The sequence below is a fragment of the Panthera pardus genome, unplaced genomic scaffold (assembly GCF_024362965.1).
Source record: "Panthera pardus isolate Hobbes unplaced genomic scaffold, ASM2436296v1 HiC_scaffold_10, whole genome shotgun sequence".
NCBI lineage: Eukaryota > Metazoa > Chordata > Mammalia > Carnivora > Felidae > Panthera > Panthera pardus.
The window spans coordinates 82,145,750-82,172,612 of NW_026526655.1; the positions used below are offsets into that span (position 1 = coordinate 82,145,750).

At 33.8% G+C, this 26,863-nt stretch overlaps 1 protein-coding gene and 1 pseudogene across 4 annotated transcripts in view; one reads left to right on the top strand and one right to left on the bottom strand.

Moving 5' to 3' along the window:
* The window catches only part of MBD5 (methyl-CpG binding domain protein 5), a 445,631-nt gene that overhangs the window by 210,496 nt on the left and 208,272 nt on the right, over positions 1-26,863 (bottom strand). The gene's annotated exons all lie outside the window — the stretch shown is intronic.
* Positions 1,040-23,697, top strand: LOC109269495 (prefoldin subunit 5-like; annotated as a pseudogene).

The following is a 26,863-nucleotide window of genomic DNA, read 5'->3' on the forward strand; positions in this document are numbered from 1 at the left end:
ACACACACAGGAGCTATATGAAGTGATGGATGTGCTAACTAAACTTATTGTGGTATTCATCTGCAATACATACTTATATCAAATCATCATATTGTACACCTTAAACTTATACAATGTTATATGTCAACTCAATAAACTTAGGTGGGAGGAAAGGAAGAGATAATTGTATCCTTATTTCCATGATAACATGCATGTATATTTGAGAAACCCAAGAAAGTCAACAAAAAACCCCCTAAAAGGAATTTAGAAAGGTAGCTAATTACATAATTAGTATATGGAAGTCAATGATTCTCCTATATATATATGACATGCCCAATTATAAAATAAAAACTAGTAACAAACTCATTTAATATGAAAATCACAAAAATAATAAGTAACTCAGAATAAACAAATCCGGATATCTATAATGTAATCTGTTTTCAGGACAGATATAACCATTATTCAAAGACTCGTTATTCTGCCTAAATTAGTCTTTTAATAAGATTCTCATTAAAATACCAGTAAGATTTTTTATTTTGAGAACTTGAAAGCTGACACCAAAGTTCATCAAAAAACATGTCATTATCTACAAATATTTTGAAAAGAAAAAAAAAAAAAGAGGAGTAAAGAGGAGACCAGTCCTTCCAGAGTATAAAAACACTGTGAAGATACAGTAATTAAGGACTTTTATACTAGAGAAGAAATAGACAAATAGAAAATGTATACCAGAGAATCCTGAAATATATTCCAATATACATAAGATTTTAATCCAATATACATATGATAAAGGTGACTTTTAAAAAAAAGATTAGTCAATACCAAAAAAATAAAAATAAAATAAAAAATGATTAATCAGTAAGAGCCGCTGGGACACTAAGAAAATTCCAGGTTATTTAAAGATTTAAATATAATATAAAAACTTTATTTAAAAAAAAATTGGAGGGGAGGATGAATAGGCAGAGTATAGAGGATTTTTAAGGCAGTGAAACTACTGTGCATGATATCATGATAGTGGGTACATGCCTTTATAAATTTGTCCAAATCCATAAGATGTACACCGATGGTGAACCCTAAGGTAAACTGGAGACTTTAGGTAATAATGATGTATCAATGTAGGTTTATCAATTGTAACAAATGTACCACTGTGGTGGGGAAATTAATAAGGAGGAGGCTATGAATGTTTGGAGGCTGTGGGCCTATGGGAAAACTTGATATGTTTCAGCTTTACTATAAACCTAAAACTGCTATAATAAAGTTTCTCAACAAAAATTAATCCATAAGAGTAGGAAAGAAAAAATGGTGTTATACTCTTGGACATAATCTAAAGAAGCTATAAGAGAAAAGACTGATTATTTGACTAAACCAAAACTTAAAATTTCAGTATGGGAAAAAAGAAACTACCACAAATCAAGTCGAGTGCAAATTAAACTGTAGGAAAAGGTGTGAAATACATGAGAAAAGGTACATTTTATTAGTGTACCAAGAATTCTTAGAATTCAATAAGAGATAAAGGAAAGGCCATTAGTAAAGAAAAATGGATATGCTGCATTTATGTAAAAGAAAGCATATACAGTATATGCCTATGTATAAGTGTGCATATATATGTGTGTGTTAAATGTATGTACACACATAAAGAAATCCTTCAGAGGATTTCTGAAATGATACATAAAATAAGTTAATACAAGTTACTTGTGGAAAGTAGAAATAGGATAGTTTCAAATTTTACTTTTTATTTTATGCTTTTTCACATTATTTGTTTCTTATTTTAAAAATCATGAGTATGTATTGCTTTAATAATTCAAAAGCAAAACCTAACACAACATATTCCTTCTGAAGAAACTTACCGTCATATGCTGATTGTTTAAACCAACACACGTTAAAATTTCTGTGGTCCCTCTTTCCACAACTGACAGTATTACATACTGAATTCTATTATGGAGTTTAAACATTTCAAAACAGGTAGTGATTTACTAAAATCCAGTAAAACAAAAAGCAGTAAAATTCTGGAATAAGGGAAGTTATCTAAATATAAATGTAAACTCAATTTTACTTAAGGACTTTTTTTCTTCTCAAATTGTTTTTGAAGTACACAGCAGAAGAAAGAAAATAATTATTGTTGTTTTCATTTTGCTTCTTTCAAGTCAGAACCACAGAGTTTTCCCTAGAAATTCCTTTCCCTTCACTCCCGCTGAGGCGCCAAATCAATGGAGTCCCGTCCTCCAAAGCCCATTACACTCTCAGACCTTTCTCTTATGGATGCTGTTTCTCTATCTGCAGCAGTTTTTATTCCAGGAAACTGGCCTCTCTCCCCAAGATTCTGGCTATTAACAAGCAATAGCTGTATCAAAAGCAACTTGATCAGTTGTAGACTCAGTAAATGAGCATACAGGCAAGGAACAATGATAGTAATTAACATTACGATCGGAGTCTTAGCCTTTAGTAATTTGAGATACTGCCTATAGCATATCATATAGAGTTTTCAAGAAGTTTCTCCTCAAACATCCTGGATCAAGATGAAACTTTTTCTAATAATCATAACGCAACTTCTTTCTGAACAATTAAGTACACTGGAATTCCTATTTCATGTATTTTGGTTAATGCCTAAGTGGTAATACAAATAACCAATTCATGTATAAATGAAATGCAATTACTCAATTGCTTCCATGATACTTCACTGTAGTGATTATCAAATCTATTATGTTCTATGTTTCTTCACATCCACAAATTGTATCTACTAGTATGGTGTCTGACACATAAAACCTTTCTGAATGTATAGATGGATAAATACATGTAACAGAAGAACTGTCAATTACTTACAAACATAGCAGATTGGATAGAGCAGGTTAGAGAGGGCCCTAGAAGTTTTCTAAAACTGTAAGAATTCCATAAGTCGCCCCTATCCTATTACTCCCCACCATAACTATCACTGTCATACTTCTAGCATGTAAGCTCATTCACTCTCACCAGGAACATGCTATTGATATTAAGTCCTCCATAAAAGAAATCAGTCCATTTCAGTCTCAGATATACGTTGGGCCTTGGAATATAGACATTTGAGGGCAAAAGCACAATGCCCTAATGTTTTCCCTAGGTATGTTACCAGTAATTCGGGGCATTTACTTCACTCTTACTAATGTCTATCAAACTACAAAGTCCTTACTGTTTTATGTGCTAATTTATGTCTTCAAATTCCTTACTTTTCAGTTCAAAGTTTTACTAATTAGATCAGCACACCTCTAAGTAGATACTATGATTTCAATTTCTGTGAGGCACATTCTTATCCAGACGTCCAATACTTTTGTATCATTTCCACTTCTACAGAATCCAATCCTATGGAATAAATAATGCTCAGTCACACAGGTAGTAATTACCAGAATTGAAATTAACCAGTAGAGATAGGGCTAAACACCTACATTTTTAAAAGTTCTCCAGGTTATGGTGAAGCATAGTCAGGGTGGTGAACTGCTACTGTAGTAATTTGATCCAAAGTTTAGAAAATCAAACTCCATTCCTTAAATAGTCAACTGCTCATTTAATCTTGTACTTTGTTTTCTTTCCCCGGAGTTTCAACATTCATTTGGAAAATGAGATAAAAATATAAACCAAAGCCGTAAGTCCTTCAGTTTACTGAAAAATTCTGGGAAATAAAGAACATATCTCCACTCTGCAGCATTTCAAGCTCTCTGGTTTCTGTCTGTTTATCTCCTATACCAAATTTAAAGAAGATATTTAATGTGAAAGGTGTATAACTGAATTAGCTTCAGAACTTCCTTACTTTCAATATCATTCTTTCTGGATGCCGTCTAGAAGTAGAGGGGCTAATTACAATTTCCTTCATTCACTTCATAAACATTTATTGAGTACCTATTATATGCAAATAATAATGTGAAGCAGGTTTTACCTGAAAGAAGAGTATGTTTCAGAAATTTTATGTGTTTCATGTAACAAAGAAAAAACAAAAGGGCCTCAATTCAAGAATTTTTGTTTTTTATCTTTTATATTTTTAAAAATATTAATTCCAATATAATTAATGTACAGTATTAGTTTCAGTTGTACAATATAGTGATTCAAAAATTCTACACTTATTTAGTGCTCATCATAATAAGTGTACTCTGAATTGTCTTCACCTATTTTACCCATTCTCCCACCCACCTTCCTTCCGGTAACCATCAATTTGTTGTCTATAGTTAAGAATCTACTTTATTCTCTCTTTTTTCTTTATTGCTTTTGTTTCTTAAATTCCACATATGAGTGAAATCATATGGTATTTGTCTTTCTCTGACTGACTTATTTCACAAAGCATTATACTCTCTAGCTCCATTCAGGTTGCAAACGATGATTTCATTCTTTGCTATGGCTGAGTAATATTCCATTGCATATATACACTATATCTTCTTTATCCATTCATCTATGCATGGACACTTGAGTTGCTTTCATAATTTGGCTATTATAGATAATACTGCTATAAACATCAAGGTGCATGTATTCCTTTGAATTAGTATTTTTGTATTCTTTGTGTGAATACCCAGTAGTGGAATTACTGGATTATATAATAACTCTATTTTTAATTTTTTAAGGAACCTACATACTGATTTCCCTAGTGGTTGCATCAGTCTGCATTCCCACCAACACTGCAAAAGTATTTCTTTTTTTTTAATCTTTATTCATCTTTGAGAGAGAGAGAGAGGCGAGGGGGGAGAGAGAGAGAGAGGGAGAGAGAGAGAATGAACAGGGGAGGGGCAGAGAGAAAGGGACACACAGAATCTGAAGCAGGCTCCAGGCTCTGAGCTGTAAATGCAGAGCCCAATGTGGGGCTCAAACTCATGGACTGCAACATCATGATCTGAGCCAAAGTCAGATGCTTAATGGACTGAGCCATCCAGGAGCCCCAAGAGTATTTCTTTTTCTTCACATCCTTGCCAACACTTGTTTCTTGTGTTTTTGATTTTAGTGATTCTGACAGGTGTAAGGTGATATCTCCTTGTGGTTTTGATTTGCATTTCCCTGATGGTGAGTGATGTTGAGCATCTTTTCATGTGCTGTTGGCCATCTGGATGTCTTCTTTGGAGAAATGTCTGTTAATATCTTTGGCCCAATTTTCAACTGGATTATTTGTTTTTGGAGTGTTGAGTTGTATTAGCTCTTAATATATTTTGGATACTAACTCTTTATTGGATATGATATGTCATATGCAATTATCTTCTCCCATTCAGTAGGCTATCTTTTAGTTTTGTTGTTTTCTTTGCTGTTCAGAGCTTTTTATTTTAATAAAGTTATAATAGTTTATTTTTGTTTTGTTTTCTTTCCTTAAGGACACATATCTAGAAAAATGTTGCTAAGGCTAATGTCAGAAAAATTACTGCCTAACCTCTCTTCTAGGATTTTTATGATTTCAGGTATCACATTTAAGTCTTTAATCCATTTTGGGTTTATTTTTGTGAATGGTGTAAGAAAGTGGTCCAGTCTCATTCTTTTGCATGTAGTTGTCCAGTTTTCCCAAAACCATTTGTTGAAGAGACTTTTTCTCATTGCATATTCTTTCCTCCTCAATCAAAGATTAATTCACCATATAATCATGGGTTTATTACTGGGTTTTCAGTTCTGTTCCATTGATCTATGTCTATTTTTGTGCCAGTACCATATTGTTTTGATTACTATAGCTGTTATATATTAAAGTCTGGGATTGTGATGCCTCTAGTTTTGTTCTTTTTCAAGATTCCTTTGGCTCTTCAGGCTTTTTTTGTGGTTCCATACAAATTTTCAGATTATTTGTTCCAATTCTGTAAAAAATGCAGTTGGTATTTTGATAGGGATTGCATTAAATCTATAGATTGCTTTGGGTAGTATGGACATTTTTGCAATATTTGTTCTTTCAATCCATGAGCATGGAATATATTTCCATTTCCTTGTGTCATCTTCAATTTCTCTCCTCAGTGTTTTGTAGTTCTCAGAGTACAGGTCTCTTACTTTGTTGGCTAAATTTATTCCTAGGTATTTTATTATTTTTGCTGTAGTTGAAAATGGTATAGTTTTCTTAACTTCTCTTTTGTTGCTTCATTTTTAGTGTATAGAGATGCAGTGGAGGGGCCCCTGGGTGGCTCAGTGGGTTAAGTGTCTGACTTTGGCTCAGGTCATGATCTCGTGGTTCGTGAGTTTGAGCCCCGCATTGGGCTCTGTGCTGACAGCTCAGAGCCTGAAGCCTGCTTTGTAGTCTGTGTCTCCCTCTCTCTCTGCCCCTGCCCAGCTCACGCTCTGCCTCTTTTCTCTCAAAAATAAATAAACATTAAAAAAACTAAAAAAGAAATGCAGTGGATTTCTGTATGTTGATTACTGAATTCATTTATATGTTCTAGTAGTTTTTCTACATATACTGTTATGTTATCTGCAAATAGTGAAAGTTCTACTTCTTCCTTACCAATTTAGAAGACTGTTATTTCTTTTTGTTTTTCTGATTTCTGTTGCTAGGGCTTCTAGTACTATGTTGAATAAAAGTGGTGACAGTGGACATCTTCCTCATCTTAGGGCAAAAGCTCTTAGTTTTTCACTATTGAGCATGTGGTTCTTTTATATATAGCCTTTATTATATTGAGGTATGTTTACTCTAAACCTATTTTCTTAAGGGTTTTTATCATGAATGGATGTTATACTTTGTCAAACGTTTTTTCTGCATCTATTGAAATAATCATATGATTTTAATCCTTTCTCTTGTTAATGTGACATATCATGTTAATTGATTTGTGAATATTGAACTACTCTTGTATCCCAGGAATAAATCCCACTTCTGGTGAATGCTTTTTAAAATGTATTGCTGGATTCTGTTTGCTAATACTTTGTTGAGGATTTTTGCATCTATGTTCATTAGGGATATTAGCTTGTAGGGTTTTTTTGTTTGTTGTTTACTTGTTTGTTTTGGTAGTGACTTTATATGGGTTTGGTTATCTGGGTAAAGCTGGTCTCATAGAATGAATTTGGAAGCTATCCTTCCTCATCTATTTTTTTGGCATAGTTTGAGAGGAATAGGTATTAACTCTTCTGTAAATGTTTGGTAGAATTCACATATGAAGCCGTATGGTCCTGAACTTTGGTTTGTTTGGGTTTTTTTTAACTTTTCTTTTTTTTATTACTGATTGAATTTTATGGTTGGTAATTGGTCTGTTTAAATTTTCTATTTCTTCCTGATTTAGTGTTGGGAGTTCATATATTTCTAGGAATTTATCCATTTCTTCTAGGTTGTCCAATTTGTTGGTGTATAATTTCTCATAATATTCTCTTATAATTCTTTGTAAATCTGTGGTGTTGCTTGTTATTTCTCCTTTTTCATTTCTGATTTTGTTTGCATCCTCTCTAGTTTTTGATGATATTGGCTAACGGTTATCAATTTTGTTGATTTTTCTAAAGAATTAGTTATGAGTTTCATCGGTCTGTTCTACTGGTTTTTGTTTGTTTTTTGTTTTTTGTTTCATTTCATTTATTTCAGCTGTAATCTTTATTATTTCCTTCCTTTGGGTGTTGGGTTTTGTTTATTTTTCTGTTTCTAGTTCTTTTAGGTGTAAGGTTATGTTGTTTATTTGAGATTTTTCTTGCTTACAGATAGCCCTGTATTGCTATAAACTTCCCTCCTAGAACAGATTTTGCTGCATTTTCAAGATTCATTTTCATTTGTATCCATGTATTTTTTTAATTTCCTCTTTGATTTCTTGCTTGACCCATTCATGGTTTACTAGTGTGGTATTTAACCTCCATATATTTTTGGTCTTTACAGATTTTTTCTTGAGGTTGATTTCTAGTTTCATAGCACTGAGAGTGGAAAAGATGCATGCTGGACTCCAATCTTTTTGAATCTGTTGAGACTTGCTTTGTGGCCTAACATATGATCTATTCTGGAGAATGTCCCAAGTACACTTGAAAAGAATGTGTATTCCACTGTTTTAGGATGGAATGCTCTGAGTTTATCTGTTAGAAACATCTGATCCAATGTGCCATTAAAAGTCACTGTCTCCTTGCAGATTTTCTTTTGGATGATCTATCCATTGACATAAGTAGGGTGTCAAAGTCCTCTACTATTATTGTATTACTATTGATTACTTCTTTTATGTTTGTTATTGGCTGCTTTATGCATTTGGGTGCTCTCTGTTGGGTGCATATATATTTACAATTGTTACATTTTCTTGTTGGATTGTTCCCTTTATGGTTATATAGTGTCCTTTTTTGTTTCCTGTTACAGTCTTTGTTTTAAATTTTATTTTGTCTGATACAAGTATTGCTATCCCAGCTTTCTTTTCATTTCCATTTGCATGATAATTGCTTTTCCATCCCTTTACTTTCAAACTACTTGTGTCTTTAGGTCTGAAATGAGTCTCTTGTAGGCAGCATATATATAAGTCTTGCTTTTTAATCCATTCTGTCATCCTAGGTCTTTTGATTGGAGTGCTTAGTCCACTTACATTCAAACTAATTATTGATATGTATGTACTTACTGTCAGTTTATTCCTTGTTTTATAATTGCTTTTGTAGTTCTTTTTTCCTTTCCTCTCTTGCTCTTTTCTTTCACAGGTTGCTGGCTTTCTTTAGTGATATACTTAGATTCTTTTATTTATTTTTTACCTATTTATTATCCATTTTTGATTTGTGGTTACCATTAGATTTACATATGACATTTTGTGCCTATAGCAGTCTATATTAAGTTGATGGTCACTTATGTTTTTTTTAAGTTATTAAACTGCTTTTTTTTAAAACTTGTTTTATTTTTTATTTTTTAAAATTTACATCTAAATTAGTTAGCATATAGTGCGACGATTTCAGGAGTAGATTCCTTAGTGCCCTTTACCCATTTAGCCCATCCCCCTTCCCACAATCCTTCCAGTAACTCTCAGTTTGTTCTCCATATTTATGAGTCTCTTATGTTTTGTCCCCCTCCCTGTTTTTATATTATTTTTTGTTTCCCTTCCCTTTGGTTCATCTGTTTTGTCTCTTAAAGTCCTCATATGAGTGAAGTCATATGATTTTTGTCTTTCTCTGACTGACTAGTATCACTTAGCGTAATAACCTCCAGTTCCATCCACATAGCTGCAAATGGCAAGGTTTCATTCTTTTTGATTGCCGAGTAATACTCCATCATGTATATATACCACATCTTCTTTATCCATTCATCCATCGATGGACATTTGGGCTCTTTCTATACTTTGGCTATTGTTGATAGTGCTGCTCTAAACATGGGGGTGCATGTGTCCCTTCGAAACAGCACACTTGTATCCTGTGGATAAATGCCTAGTAGTGTAATTGCTGGGTCGTAGGGTAGTTCTATTTTTAATTTTTTGAGGAACCTCCATACTGTTTTCCAGAGTGACTGCACCAGCTTGCATTCCCACCAGCAATGCAAAAGAGATCCTCTTTCTCCGCATCCTCACCAACATCTGTTGTTGCCTGGGTTGTTAATGTTAGCCATTCTGACAGGTGTAAGGTGGTATCTCATTGTGGTTTTGATTTGTATTTCCCTGATGATGAGTGATGTTGAGCATTTTTTCATGTGTTGTTTGGATGTCTTCTTTGGAGAAGTGTCTATTCATGTCTTTTAACCATTTCTTCATTGGATTATTTGTTTTTTGGGTGTTGAGTTTGATAAGTTCTTTATGGTCACTTATGTTTAAACTCATTTTAAAACCACTAAATTTTAGGGATGCCTGGGTGGCTCAGTCGGTTAAGCAACTGACTTCGGCTCAGGTCATGATCTCACGGTTCATGGGTTCGAGCCCTGTGTCGGGCTCTGTGCTGACAGCTCAGAGCCTGGAGCCTGCTTTGGATTCTGTGTCTCCCTGCCTCTCTGTCCCTCCCCAACTTGTGTTCTGTCTCTCTCTCTCTCTCAAAAATAAATAACATGTAAAAAAAATTTTTTTTTAAACCACTAAATTTTAACTCCTCTCCCCCCATGTCTAAGGTACATGGTGTCACACTTAACATTCTTTTATTTTGTGAATCCTTTGACTGATATTTATAGATATATTTAATTTTACTGCTTTTGTGCTTTCTACTTTTATTCCTCCTGCTTATGGTCTCTTTTCCACTCGAAGAGTCTCTTTTAACATTCCTTGTAAGTCTTGTCTAGTGGTGATGAATTCCTTTAACTTTTGTTTGTCTGGGAAACTCACCCATTCTGAATGATAGCTTTGCTGGATAGAGGATTCCTGATTGAAGTTTTTTTTTTTCCCTTTAGCACTTTGACTATATAAGGCCAGTCCCTTCTGATTTGAAAAGTTTTTGCTGAAAAATCAGCTGGTAGCCTTAAGGGGTTTCCCTTGTATGTAAATGTTTTCTTTCCTCTTGCTATTTTTGAAATTCTCTCATTATCTTGGCATTTTAATTACTATGTGACTTGGTGTGGACATCTTTGGGTTGATTTTGTTGGGGACTCTCTGTGCCTCCTGAATCTGGATTTCTATTTCCTTCTTCAGATTTGGGAAGTTTTCAGCTATTATTTCTCCAAAAACATTTTCTGCCTACTTTTTACTCTCTTCTTATTCTAGGAGCTCTATAATATGAATGTTATTATACTTGATGGTGTCATTATGTTCTCTCAATCTATTTTCATTTTTTATTTTTTTCCTCTTTCCTGTTCAGCTTGATTGCTTTCCATTACTCTGTCCTCCAGGTTACTGGCCCATTTTTCTGCCTCCTCTAGTCTACTAATTATTCCCTCTAGTGATTTTTAATTTCAGGTGTTGAGTTCTTCATCTCTATTTGGTTCTTTTTTATGTTTTCTATTTTTTTTTTAAGAGTCTCACTGAGGTCCTCCATTATTTTCTCAAGTCTAGTGAGTATCTTTATGACCTCTACTTTAAATTCTCTATTAGGTATATTACTTACCTACATTTCATTTAGGTCTTTTGCTGTGATTTTGTCCTATTCTTTCATTTGGAACATATTCCTCTGTCTCTTCATTTTGTCTAACTCTCTGATCTGTTTTTATGTGACAGGAAAAGTCAGCTACATCTCCTGCTCTTGCAAGTAGTGGCATTATAAAGAAGAGGTCTTATAGTAACCTGCAATGCAATGTCCCCTGCTCACCAAAACCTGGTGTTTCAGGGGTATCTCCTGTGTGTGTTTTGTGTGCCCTACTGTTGTGGCTGAGCTGCATTTGCTTTCAGTTCAGTGGTCTGCAATGGCTCTCTTTGCCTATTATGGGCAGGGATGTCTACTCTTACCACTGTTGTTCAACACAATACTGGAACTCCTAGCTTCAGCAATCAGACAACAAAAAGAAATAAAAGCATCCACATTGGCAATGAAGAAGTCAAACTTTCACTTTTCACAGATAACATATTTTACATGGAAAACCTGCAAGACTCCACCAAAAAACTACTAGAACTGATATATGAATTCAGCAAAGTTGCAGGATATACAAACAATGTACAGAAATCGGATGCATGTCTCTATACCAATAACGAAGCAGCAGAAAGAGAAATCAAGGAATTGATCCCATTTACAGTTGCATTAACAACCATAAAATACCTAGTAATAAACCTAACAAAAGAGGTAAAAGATCTGTATGTTGAAAACTATAGAAAGCTTCTGAAAGAAATTAAAGACAAAAATTGAATTGAATTGAATTCATGAATTGAAAGAACAAATATTATTAAAATGTCTACATCTCCCAAAGCAATCTACACTTTCAATGACATCCCTATCAAAATAACACCAACATTCTTCATAGAGAACAAACAATTCTAAAATTTGTATGGAACCAGAAAAGACTTTGAATAGCCAAAGTAATGTTGAAAAAGAAGATCAAAGTTGGAGGCATCACAATTCCAGACTTCAAGCTGTATTACAGAGCTGTAATCATCAAGACAGTATGGTACTGGCACAAAAACAGACACATAGATAAGTGGAATAGAATAAAGAACCCATAAATGGACCCACACACGTATGGCCAACTAATCTTCAACAAATCAGGAAAGAATATCCCAATGGAAAAAAGACAGTCCCTTCAGCAGATGTGCTGTCTCTTTAAGGTTGGGGATTCAATTTCCTCTTGTCCTTCCAGCTTTCCTGTAGCTGAGCTTACTGATTTTTAAAGTTCCAGGTGTTAAGCCCCAGTGATTGTAAGAACTCACAAATTATGCCCCACAAGTTTTCAAAGCCAAATGTTACGGAGATTTGTCTTTTCTAGGTGGGTTCTTATGCCTGGGGTGAGGGTCTTTTTCTTTCCTCTATCCATGCCCTTGGTGTCCTTCCCTCCTGCAGAAAGTCCTCTGGGTCAGTTTGGCTCTTGACCACAACTCCTACCCTATATGGCCTCTTTCTATTTCTTGTGGAGAGTCTGTTCTGCCAGTCTTTGGGTCATTTTCTGGGCTATTTACACTGAAGCGGGTATTATATAGCTTGTAGCCATAAGATAAAGTGAGCTTAGGATCTTCCTACTTCATCTTTCTTCACTCCCATAACAGTTTATAATGCTTTACTTCCCTTCCTTTTTAGAAGCTCAAAGATAAGAAGACACACAGAAAATTTTCTTATTGAAGTTCTGAAATAAGAGGGTACATCTTGTGTAAGTTGTATTATATGAAAAGTTTGTGATAATTATTTAAATATATGGGAAATGGCCATAAAGAAGATAAAAATGTACTGATGATATATATACCACATACTGAATTATATATTAGAAAGACTTCACTAGAATTAGCTTTATTAGAATAGGCTATAGAATTAATGTTAAAAACATATAGTGGCTATGTTCATTTTGAAAGATCAACAATGTTTCTTAATTTGAATTCAAAGTTAATTTCTTACCCATGAAAATAAAAAGTAGCTCTGGTTTGAATCATGATTAGCAAAGGAAAAACTAACTCAGTTCATTTACAAATATAACTACCAGTACAATTATAAATGCAAATATGATGCCATCTCTAAAGTCTTTAGGGAATCTCATTTGTTGATGTATGGATACAAGCCTCAATCATAAAACTGTAAAACTAATATTTGAACTCTGAGCTCAAGTAAACCAACAAAATGATAGATATTGTTTTATAACTTTAAATTATAGAGCTAAAGAGTAGCTGGGCAAAGGTATTATCAAGAAACATCTATGTTCAAGAAATGGTACTACCAAATCATTGTAAGCAAAATATGTACATCTACTAATAGAGCGTATCTTGTCACAAGTGAAACAACCTCTTTCCTAGGAAAAGGAAATTCTCTTGTTTTTACAATCAATTTTTCTTCCCTAACTTTATTCTCAGTTCAAAAAAATATATGACAGTATTATTGTTTGAGTTGTGTTACCTCTCCCAAAATATGTTTAAATCTTAATCCTTGACCCTTGAATGTGACTTTGTTGGCACATAGGGTCTTTGCAGATGTAATCAAGTTAAGAGGAGTCATGCTGATATAGGGTGGGTTATAGTCTGACTGTGGCCTTATAAGAAGAGGAGAAAAGACATAGAAACATATGGAGAAAACCATGTGATAAGGGAAGCAGAGATTGATGTAATGAGCATAAACGGAAGAATGCCAAGATTGTTAGGCAACACCAAAAGCTAAGAGAAAGGCATGTAACAGATTCTTCCCTACAGTCTTTAAAAGATCATGGTCCTGCAGAGAACTTGATTTTGGACTTTCAGCTTCAAGAACTGTGAGAAAATAATGTTTTTCAAAATTTAAACCACCCAGTTTGTGGTAATTTGTTACAGCAGACCTAGGAAACTACTAAAAGATCCAAACTGCCTGTTTACTTTTATTTTTCTAGAGGAAATATCAGTTTCTCAGACTAAGCACCTGATCAATGTATACATAAAAGATACTTAATCCCAAGAAGAAAATTCTTCAAACCACTCTGCCTTGCACATGGAATATTTCTGCAAATAATAGTGGTTGATATAAAGTTAAAATTTTAGAGCAGGCAGTGAGTTGATGAGTACCCTAGTAAAATTACTTACAAAGTTTGGAATGTATAGTTTTCATGAGACCCAAAGGTTAACAATCATTTTTCCTAACAACTATGATTTTAAACAGTGATTTTTTGATAAATTGCATTTTCACATGTTTAAACATAAACTGCTTGTTGGGAAATTTCAGTAAACAAAATTTAGTTCCAGTACAACAACATAATGGTGTAAAACAAATTTGGCATGGGTATAATGGGCAAATAAACTATTTCTTTTGTAAGAGTTGAGCTTACCATGAGGAAGTCTGTTTTCAATCATTTTAAAAAAGGAGAATAACTATATCGCCTATTTATTGAATTATGAGCTACGGCAAGTGCTAAATACCTAAGATTTTTAACTACATCACCTATCTCATTTAATTCTTGAAATTATATTACCATTCAAATTTTAAAAATTTACAAATTGTGGGTCAAAGAGAACCAATAATTTGTCTATGGTCACACAGCATGGTAGGTGTGGCAGAGTGGTGGTTAATTAGTTAGTGTTACTATGTTCTTTGAATTTGGCTTATTATATAGTGGACTCATAAGTTATACCTGCTATGCTCTAATTGTCTTTCAAGGTACTAAAAGTTTTTACAACTATAATATTCAAATAAGCCTTAAAATATGGCAAAAAAAATTAAACAGCACTTTTGATTAGAATTATAAATATCTGTGGCTTATTAATGACATGGTCATAAATAGAATGTGATTCAAAGAGAACAAATGACTGGTTTTTAGTATAAGGTGGAAGAAATATAAATTAGAGCTATCTGACAGAAGATATGTTGCTTTTGGGGTACTTGGGAGGCCCTGGGGTACCTCTGATAGCACAGAGCCTGCCTGAGATTCTCTCTCTACCCCTACCCCCTGTTCCCATTCTCTCTCTCTCAAAATAAATAAATAAATAAATAAATAAATAAATAAATAAATATTTTTTAAAAAAAGATATATTGCTGTGGTTAAAGAAAAACTTAGAATATGATATGTGAATAAGTCAAAAAAGGAAATATTAGGGAAAATTTGACAAAAATAGACTGCTTATGGAGAATCAGTGTTTATGGAAACTATTCCTACTAATTTAGCAATGGTCAGTTTTCAGTATTTTCTTAAAATAGTTAAGTGGATTGTATCAAACTATGAAAGTTTTAAATCATGATTAAAGTATAATTCTAAGAAAACAAGTTTTAGAAACAACCACTGAAAGTGTATAGAGAGGGTCATATGAACTTCCTATCCCCGAGAGCTGTTCTACTAGATTGGTTTGCTAAAGGAAGCAGTGGAAACTATTTCTTTGAAGATCCTTAGGAACAGAAAGCACACATTGCCAGCAGTTCAGAATGGGTTAGGTGTGTCTCTGCCAGAAGGCAGCCAGTGGATAGCCACTCTTGGTTCTCTAAGCCCAGTGACTACATAATAATGCTATTCTTAAAACTGTAGAGGCAAGGGCAACACAGCTGCTTTTTCCTTTCTTTGGTGATCAGGATTTGCTGTCCAAAAAGTTGCAGAATAGTGTGAATGTAATTAGATGAAATTTTCCCCAACAGGAAATCAAGAATTAATTCTGACTCTAGTTACTGAAAGAAAACTCAGAAGCTCTACGCTGGACTTTTTAAACATTTATGTCCTCCTTTACTTAGAAAGTGTTCCTCTATGTACAACTTAAAAAGCAGACTCGTTTGCTAGATGACCTCAGGCCTATGAGTTGAATTAGTACTAAATAAAAAATTCTGAGCATATCTACAGTTTCTTTGTTTGTATAAAATCCTTTGAAAAATTCAATTTTAGTGCATTCTACTTAAATTTTTATGAGTTTATTTTTTATTTCATTTCATATTCATCTACTTAAGGTTTCATATTTCATGAAGGTGGCAAAGGCAGATTCCTTATATTTATACTTTTTTTCTTTAAAATACAGTCAATTTCTTTCCAAGCAAACTTTCCCTTTAACTGGTAATGTAATTAATTTCAATTTTGAAGACGGCACTGTGGTCCACAATCCTTGGCTGACTACTCTTCCAAGAACAATAAGAGCTGCTGAGAAAGGAACTAAAAGTTCCATGAGTTCTTTTGATGCAGGATTCTCACAAAATATAAAGCTGTGAGGAATGTAAAGGGATGACTTTCCAAGATTTTGGAGCACTTCAGAATAGTTGTTAAAAATAAGTAAGAAAAAATGCTGGAATGAAACAAAAAAATTTCATAAACGGTATGGATCATTCCAACCAAATAAAAAATAATTATAATCCCCCAAACTATTTAGTATTTGTAGTTAGATGATAGATGTGTCCAAGATGGATACAAATAGCACTGTTTTCAAACATGGGTGCTTAGTTTCTGTTACTTAAATAGCTTAACTATAAGAAATAGCTATATTAGCTATGCTTCATATATAAAATTGCTATATTAAAGAACATTTTATTTTTCCATTAAAATGCAAGATAATACTACTTATTTCTACATACTTAACAACAGAAAGCTCATAGTATAAATATTTCATTGCTTGCCTCCAAAGAATTGTTGACATCCTTTGTGGCCATCTGCCAAGGTGGTCATTCCTTTGTGTGTGATGGAATTAGAGAAGTATCAGGGTTCTATGGATTGATGAAAGAAAGTATTCTGTGCTCTTGGCTTCTGATATTTGTTTCCTTGGTCCTGTTAAAAAGGAAACAAGAGTGAATTTACCAATTTTGAACAGATAGCCAGTTATTGTGTATTTCTTTAGATTCACATTTAAGGACACTTTGAGATGTTTATGAGTTCTCATTAAGAATCATAGAATTTTAGCCTTATACACAAGTTGCTAAATTTATGACTGCAAGCAAGAAAGAGCTACATCAATCAGATGATCCAATCCCCATACTTTGCACTATAGGGAACCAAAATCCAAGAGGTTAAACAACTCAAGCAAAGTTACAGTCAATTAGTGTCAGGGCTAGTATGAAGAAACAGTTCTTATTACTTCAAGTTTAGGGCTCTTTCTTCTGGTTGTCTCTTAGCAGGTAGAAGAGAATAATCTTTGGAAGAGGGAGATTGGGAAAAGCATTATCATGACCAAGCTAATTTCTCAGCCTTAATGCTTACAGAAAATTCTGGAAACAACAAACAAAAAAACACAATAATTTAGTAATATTTAGATAAATTCATAGCGCAGCATTTGCTCAAAGAAATATTTTATTAAAGTATGACTAAGATACTATTTTATTAATAAATTAAACTTTACCATTAAATTTCTGAATTTCAAACAGAGCTAGGATCCTTTATTTTTCCAAAAGAATGCTATTTTTATTATTCACAGAGAAAAAGAGTGATGTTTTTAAAAAGAAAATTGTATCTTAGATACTGCCTTGATCAAAACCCTCCAAAGATTTCCCGTAACAGTTGTGATAAAGTCTTCTCCTGAGCTATATGATTTGGCCCCTGTTTACCTGTCAGCCTATCTCATAACTCTCTTCTTGCTTGGTATTCTACAGCCTTAGTGGCCTTCTTGCTCTTCCTCAAATATGCTAAGCACACTTTTGGTTTCTGTATTTGACCTTGGTCTTCCCTTAGACTGGAACACTTTCCCCAGATAGCCAAATGTTTGTTCCCAGTAACTGAAACACTTTTTCTCTTAAGAGCATCATTGCATGTTTCAAGAATCTGCTCAAAAGTCACCTCCCAGGGCGCCTGGGTGGCTCAGTCTGCTGGGCATCTGACTCTTGATTTCAGCTCAGGCTGTGGGATTAAGCCCCATGTTGAGTTCAGCACTGAGTGTGGAGCCTGCTTAGGATTCTCTCTCTCCCTCTGCCCCTCTACTTGGCTTGTGTTCTCTCTCTCTCTCTCTCTCTCTCTCTCTCTCTCTCTCTCTCAAACAAACAAACAAACAAGCAAACAAAAAAGTCACCCTTCAGAGATGCCTTCTCTTATTACTCCAGTCAAGCAACCTCCAACACTCACCCTTCCTTCCCAATAGGACCCCATTCTTTATACCTATATCTGCTTCATTTTCATTCATGGCATTTATAATTTGTGATGTTATATAGCCCAACACAATCCTTATAGGAACCACATATATTTTAGAATTAAGTATTATTTGAGTTTTTAAAGGTAATATGGTACATGTACTGTAATTAGGTAACATGCTCCTCCTTCTGTATCTGAGAAGTCTAGTAGGTTAATATATTTACAGCAAAACATTTACACATTCTAAGTGGGATTTTAAAAAAAGATAATAGCCTCATACAAGTTTCACTATTAAATGAATTAAGATTATGTCAGGTTTTACCACAATATGAATTATAAACACCTTCAATTTCAGAGCTTTTTGATTTTGGAATTTCACATAAGAGATTGTGGAATATCCTATATATTAATTTGTTTACTGCCTCTCTTGTATATTTGTATTCCATGAAACACAAAGGAATGACCACCCAGTATGCTCACCAGACCAGAGATTTTTGTTTTTTGTTTTTGGTTTTTTTGCATTATAACTAAATCCTAACCTGTAAGAATATATTTCTTCTCAATTGAAAGAATAGTAAAAAAACATATTTTAAAAGCTTCTTAAAATTACTTCTTCTTTTAAGGTTCACCAGAAGAAAAATATGATAAATGGCCTTTCAATAAAACTATAGGAAACAACACCTGGGTTGTGTGATACAGTGGCAAGAATTTTCTACTAGAATTCTAGGGATCTAGGTTTGATCTTCCTTGCATTCCCATTTTCTAGTTAATTCCTTATCTATTTATCATTCACACATCCATCCTTATCCATCTAGTTCTTTCTTTTTCATTTAGGTATCTCACGATTCTTGGCTGAATGCATTATCTGTGAAACAAGAGCACAGAACTCAGTGGTCTTTAGTAGTTCTATGATTCTACTAACAGTTAAATAATTGAGCTAGTAATCACTCTGACTATCACAGTTGGCTGACCAGTCTGAAAGATACATATATAACCTTGCTCATCTGATCACAATAACAAAAATAGATACCAGTTTTAAATTAAATTTTAGCATGTCTGCTCAACGCCAATGAAATGCCATTTGTGTCAAATATATTTTATGTCACATATATACAGTCCTGAGCTTTTGTGTGAGTTTCTTCATAAGAGTATGCCCAATAATAGCAAGTATTTATTGATCATTTACTCTGTGCCAGCCACTATCCTAAGCTCTTTACAACTTACAATAATTCCATCAGATAGGTAGTAATATTATCCCCTGTGGTATATTGGATCATTCCTCCCTTTCCCTAGTACACCTCCATGGAAGGTATATGTGTACCTCTCTGCTCTTTGACTTTGGACTCAGCCATGTGACTTGCTTTGACCAATGGGATAACAGCAGACATCATGCAAACAGAACCTTGAAATATGCTTGTGCAGTTGCACTTCTTCCCATTACCTTGCTTCTCACTCTGAGACAAAAATGCTTTAGTTAGCTCCAAGGAATATGAGCGACATATGGCTCAGACTTAGATCCATCCTCCACTTGGAACCATGTCCATTTGAGCCCAGCCTTGATCATACTTACTTCAACTTACTTGCGGTCTCCTGAGCAAAAACTAAAAGCTTATGGTAGTATGCCAGTGAGATATTATGATAGGTACTACAGCAAAAGCTCACTGATAAACTGCTTTTTTTTACAGACAATAAAAATGATGGGCAGAGACTGAGTAACTTGTCCAAACTTTTATAGTTACTTAAGTGATATGAGAGATGAAGCCATGCAGAGTCTCGCTCAAGGGTCCACACTCTTAACACCTCAGCTATAGTGCCACTACGTTATACTAGCTGTATTATATGATATTAAGCCATTTATTAATATAGCAGCAGGTGATTTGGTACATATTAAAATTCATAATTATAAAGGTAGTCTCATTGTCAATAGACAAAGTTGTCTTGCAGTGAAACGTTTCTTCTTAAAAAATTAGTTAAGTACAAGAAATGTACTATTTCCTAGAAGCAGATTAATAAGTCTACATACATATCTCTTGAGGTGGCTTTCCAGCTCATTCTGCTAACATACAATGGACCTCAGTGCCAATATCTCTAGTACATGATTCCAACCCCTGACCTTGGCTAATTCAGGCATGCATCTGTGATCCAAGCTGGATCAGTCCGGTTCCTTTCTGGTATTTTGAAATCTGGACACATGACTGGGAGCCACCATCAATGGACCTACTCTGGAGAAAATTGAAATCACCAGAGCTACGCCTGTTACTTTCTTTCCCACCTGTCAATTCCATGACAGTACCTCCTCAGAAAAATGCGTTTTTTGACTAAGCTTATTAGAACCTGTTTTCCTTGTTGTAACCAAAAGAAATTTAACAGAATAGATTTTTTAAAAATACATTGTTTTTATTATAATTTAAAAATGCAGACTAAAGATTTCTTAAAGAGGAGACCAAATAAAGTTTGCAATTGTTTTACATTTTATTAATTTTGCAATTTATAGTTACGGATTGTGTGTTTCTGATAACCAGTTAAAAATCTTTCAGTATATTAAGAACCATGGGCTATCTGTGAATAGAACTACATTTCAGTAAAGTTGAATAAAGTCAATCTTTCTTTGTAATTCTATGTATTTTATTTTATGCATTAAAAAACATTTTGTTTACATATGGCTTTCCACATTCCTTTGATAACAAAAATCAAGTAAACATATGGAATTATTTGAATTACTAATTCAACTCAGACACTATATATGAGACTCAAATACATTCCAGACATTGTTTTGAGTCCTGGGGATACGCAAGGACAAAACGGTCTCTGCTCTCACAGAGTAGTGATAAGAAAGAATATGTGGAATATAATTTGAACATTTTACAGTACCATTAGTAATGAACCTAGAGATCTATGTAGTTAAAAGATAAAAGTATCTTAAAAGTGTGAGAATATGGAGGCAAAATGCCTGGAGAAAATTTATGTGCAACCCTTAATCTATTTCTAATCTTTAAGAGGGGTATATCAGCATAGGGAGCTCTGTCAGAAATCATATGTAAGAGTACATAAAAAGTGCAACTACTAATGCAATGGCATATTTATGTTACACTTTTCACTTTACCAGTGATTTTCATATCTCAGTGATTTCATATATTACAACATGACCTCTTAATACCTCCTTGAGATGAACAGGTACAAATTGAACACCTTTTGTCATCAAGCATATGCTCAAATTACTAAGAACTTTGGAATGGTGTGAAAGACTTGGTAGTGGAGGAGTTTAAGAATTACTTAAAGCATATTTTCTCAACTGGTGGATTTAACCATTTAGAGCAGAGGCTGGCAAACTTCAGCCCAGAAAACAAATCTGGTCTGACACCTGTTTTTGTATGACCTGTGAGCCAAGAATGGTATTTACATTTCTAAGTGGTCTAAAAGCATAAAAAACAAAAACAAAAACAAAAAACTTTCTATGACATCTGAAGATTATATAAAATTCAAATTCCAGTGCCCATAACTACAGCTGGAACACAGCCATACTCATCTGTTAATGTATTGCTTAACGCTACCTTCACACCTTAATAGCAGAGCTGAGTAGTGCTGGAGATATGTTGGACTGTGAAGGCTAAAATATTTACTACTGACTTTTCACAGAAAAAGTTTGGTGACCCCTGACCTAAAAGATCACAGTTTTCCAAGGAGTTCATAATGCTACAGGCAATAATGACATCTATTTAAACTTGTAATAAAAAATAATAACTGCATAGTGAAATATTTCTTCCCCTTAAGAGCATCTGAGGCAGATGAGTGAATGACTATCCTAGGAACCTTAGAAGTGTGCTTCCCTCTAAGCCCCTAGGCTGTTCATATGGATGACCTCCTTGATATCATGGTGTCTGTGATTATTATACAAGTTTAAACTGTTTAGCTCTCAGGCCTACTTTTGAAACTTACTGTCACATAGACTGATGGTTAAAGACAGCAAGCACAAAGAACTTTTGGTGACATATAATTAATGAGTAGCACAAAATTTCTACGAAGCCTATAAATTTGCCTTCAGACAACCATCATCAAATCTGTAAGTTGCATTTATCTAATCAAAAGGAATTTCTAGAAGTCTCAAATACTTTTTAAAAAGTCAAAATTCAAAAGAATATGATCCTATCCCAAATTTTCTTGAGCGAAATAGCCTTTTTTTTTAGGTTTATTTATTGATTTTTGAGGCAGAGAGAGAGAGAGAGAGAGAGAGAGAGAGAGAGAATCCCAAGCAGGCTCCACACTGTCAGAGCACAGCCTGATGCTGGGTTCAAACTCACAAACCATGAGATTATGATCTCAGCGGAAGAGTTGGATGCTTAACTGAATGAGTTACCAAGACACCTTCCCCCACAAATTTTTTTTTTAAGTAGGCTCCTGGCTCAGCATGGAGCCCAGCACGGGCTCAAACTCACAACCCTGAGATCAGGACTCACACTGAGATCAAGAGTCTGATGCTCAACCAACTGAGGCATCCAGGTGCCCCCAAATTTTCTTATTAGAAATTAAAAACAGCTCATTTCAAAAGCATAGAAGATAAAGAACTCGAAAAGATGAGATCATAAAAGCAGTCTGGCACCTACTTTTGATGCTGTAGCTTAGAGTTACTTTTCAACATACATTTAAAAACTCATTTGGCCACAAAGTCAAGTATTATTTAAAATGTCATAATTTTAGATTTACTATTGCATTCTATTGTCAAATCATTTTCTCTCCACATAATTAAAAGTAAATTAAATGAGCAGGTCACTTACTAGCAGTGACACCATTTGAATGTCTCTATTATGTGTATTAAATATAAGTTTACATTGAAAATAAATTTTGATTGGGGTAGTTAGGTGCCTCAGTTGGTTGAGGAGCTGGCTCTTGGTTTTGGCTCAGGTCATGATACCAGGGTTGGGGGATGGAGCCCTGCATCAGACTCTGAGTGTGGAGCCTGCTTGAGAGTCTCTCTCTCTCCCTGCCTCTCCCCAACTTGCATGCTCGTGCTCTCTCTCAAATAAATAAGTAAAATAAATAAATAAATGAATAGATAAATAAATAAATAAATTTCATGATGTAATTTTTAACAATATAGTTTAAGTGATAATGTTTATTTACTCATTCATTCATTATTCTTTCAGCAAACAAACAGATGAGTACAAACTCTTTGACAGCTACTGTAGAAAAAAGTTAAGAAATAAATGACAGGTCTTGCTCTCAAGGAATTTTCAGGCCAGTGGCTGGAAAAGAGACAAGTATACAGAATGTTCAAATACAATTTGATTAAAATTCTCTAACTGATGTAAGGTAAACTACTGATAGGTGTAAAAAAAAAACCTGCTATATTATAATCTAGAACAAAAATGAACTTGCTTCCCAACACGGCCTAGTCGTTAACATCACTGAGCTGAACCTGCTGCAGCTAGAAATGCTCAAGAACCAACTGGACCCGAAAGTGGATTTCTTGTCCAGATCAAGGACAAGATGCCCAGATCAAGGTGGTACAGACCAAGTGTGTGGAAGCCAAAGACTGTCTAAACATGCTGAACAAGAACAATGAGGGAAAAGAATTACTCGTCCCACTGACCAGTCCTATGCATGTCCCCGGGAAACTACATAATGTGGAACATGTACTCATTGACATGGGAACAGGCTACTACATAAAAAACGAAAATGAAGATGACAAGGACTTTTTCAAGAGGAAGATAGATTTCTTCACCAAGCAAATGGAGAAAGTGCAGCCAGCTCTGCAGTAGAAGCATGCCATGAAACAGGCTCTCATGGAGATGATGAGCCAGAAGATTCAGCAGGTCACAGCCCTGGGGGCAACTTAGGCTATTGCCAAAGCCTGAGAGCTTTGCCAAAGCCTGAGAGCTTGTTTCAGAAGTGGGGCAGAGGGACCCTGCTTCAGGAGCCTGGGACTTTGTGGGCACAGCTTTCTGGGGTAAGGGAAGAGAAGGGTCTTATGTTTAATCTTAATAAATGTGCCAGTTGGGGGAAAAATGAACTCAGTTCCTAGAGGTGAAGACAGAATAGGGAGAATGAATTAAGAGATTTTAATAAGGTATAAACCACTGGGCATACTGACCAATGAGATGAGGAAAGTAAGACAAAGACTTAAAATTATTGCCAATAAGGGTGTCCTTTATTTAGACATATATAGAGAAGGAAAGAAGTGTCCACTGAATGCTACAGAGAAAAAAGGATAAATTGAATATTCCCTATAGATGACCAACTTTTCCTTCCCTTTTAATTTCCAGATACTATACACAATCCCTCATCCAATACTTTTTGGAGCCAGATGTGATTTGGAATTAAGAATTTTGTAAATTTTGAAAGGCAAGCGTAAATCTTTTAGAAGTATTAAACAGACATCCAGAAACTTTTTTTAAAACACAAATTTTTAATTCTACAACGTACATCAAAGACTGCTCAGTACTAAACTATAATTTCAGGCTTCTTGCCACTGAAGATTAATAAGTGATTATTAATTAATAAGTGATTATTATTGATTATTAATAAGTGATTATAATTAATTATTAATAAGTGAAGATTACTAAGAACAGGCTCTCATTAACTGATAAATAGATATACAAAATGTAGTATAATCCATACAATGGAATGTTATTTGGTCATAAAAAGGAATGAAATTCTAACACATGCTTACAAGATGGATGAACCTTGAAAACATTATGCTAAGTGAAAGTCAGACACAAATATCCACATATTGTATGATTCTATGCATAGGAAATGTCCAGAATAGGGAAATCCACAGTGATAAAAAGATTACTGGTCGCCAGGGATTTGTAGTAGAGGGGAATGGAGAGTAACTGCTAACAGGTGTAGGGTTTCTTTCTGAGGTGATGAAAATGTTCTGAAAGTAGGTCGCGGTGGTTGATGTACAACATTGTATATATACTAAAAAGAACCAAAGTGTACAATTTAAAATTGTGAACTGTGTAGTGTATGAATTGAATCTCAATAATGCTGCCACTAAATTTTTCTTAAGAACGAATTCATTTGATCAGATAATCTTCAGTTTCTAAAGTATTTAAAGTGAACTGCCAAGACAAATTATACTAGAGAAATATTTCTGTTCATGACTGAATAACTACATTGATCTTATAAAATATACCTAAAAGAAAACAGTAATATAGTTCTTCAGATATTTCACATTTAAAAATCTACACATACATAAATAGGTCTAAAAATGGAGCACACATAATTAGTATGTATACAAAAAGAAACATAGGGAAAGAAACAAATAATAAAATAAGCCTGGGCTAGACTATAGTACGTCCTTACCTCAAAGATGTAACAACAACTAAAAATTTCTATCAAATGATGAAAGCAGTCACAAAAAGTTAATATGGCAATTTTCTCTGTAAATCCAAATTCCAAATTTATTTTATTCCAGTTTAAGTTGGAGAATGTTTATAAACCAATATAAAGCTACTTTTCACTGTAGACAATGGCTTTTGGAAATGAGAAAATTTTAAATTGAAGATTCAACCAGAAAAATGAAAGAATAAAGAAACTAGAATCTGTCTGCACTTGAACAACCTTAAGTTTTAATTTATAAAAGATGAATTATAGAGGAAAAATGAAAAAAGAAAACAAAGAAAAAGTAAAGCCCACCAAAATTATGTTCATTAGTTGGGTCCCTGACTTGATGTTCTATCAGGCTTGTGCTGAAGATGGGTTGGGTAGTAAGATCCGCTAAATGGCCTCTTCTTCTAGCAGATCACAAGTAGTCAACAAAGGGTAAAAACAGAAATGTACTTCAGTAGATTAGGAAAAGCTACACTGAATTTATACTGCATAGTCTTCTCTTGTATATATACATATATAGACATATATAACATTTATATGTATACATTTATATATATGTGTGTGTATTATACATAAGCAAATATCTAAAAACAACTTTCTTAGAATATAAATAATAAAATGTAGGTACAATTGAAAATTTACAAAAAAAAAAAACCAACAGTATATGTAGCAAGAAACCAACATACTTTCTTTAATATTCTTAGAAAATAAATTGCAACGGGATAAAATTCTTACCAATTTACCAGTTTATTTAGTCATCTAAATTGTTTTTTATAATTTACGTTTTATTCACATTGAGCAATATAGGTAAAATGGATAAGTTTTGATTTATAAATACAACATGATAATATGATTACTAGATTCTGTTATATGACCATGAGCTAACTGCTCCCAATATTTATCCCGATATGTGGTAAATCACAAAAACATTTAAAATTCTCCTTTGTTGTTTTGTCCTTTTAAGATCACAATATAAGTTTAATGTTATGATAATGTTTAATAACATAAAGTATAAAATATAATTGGATCTAGATAATTTAGCAACTGTGAGCTTCCCAATCATTTTTTAAAACCTGCTATCTCTTGAATAGCTTGTATAATATAATATGGCATGTTTGAAGTATTAGAAAAAGAATAGTAGTCTTTCATAAATGGCATACTCTTAACATTGGAGGTAGAAAGGAATGATAGGAAGGGTACATATATGTTAAGATAACGTAGCAAGTAGCAACTGATTTGTATGAAAATTAGCCCGTAGGTATTAATATTTAGGATGAAGAAATTGGGTAATACTTGCAGCAGGAAATTAGGAGTTTTATGGCTTTACTTTTCTTTTTGAAATGAAAATGATATTAAGATCTATTATATAACATAAAGATACTGTGATCAAATAGTATTTATTAAGCTTCTTAAATAAAGTCTACATTAGAATTTTAGTTGGAACTGCAAAAGCAATAAAAAAACTAATGCCTTCCTTCAATAGGTAGTTTTATTTTATATTTTTATTACTAAGTAATACATGAAACTAAAAATATCAAACAAATTAACAATATATATAATTAAATGGTCATGTGTAGCAAATGCAGCTATATGGACTACTACGTTTACATAATCAGTTTTATAAAGTGATTAAAAAATATGCATTCATGGTAAAATTAAATGCAGTTACAATATGTCATGCTAATG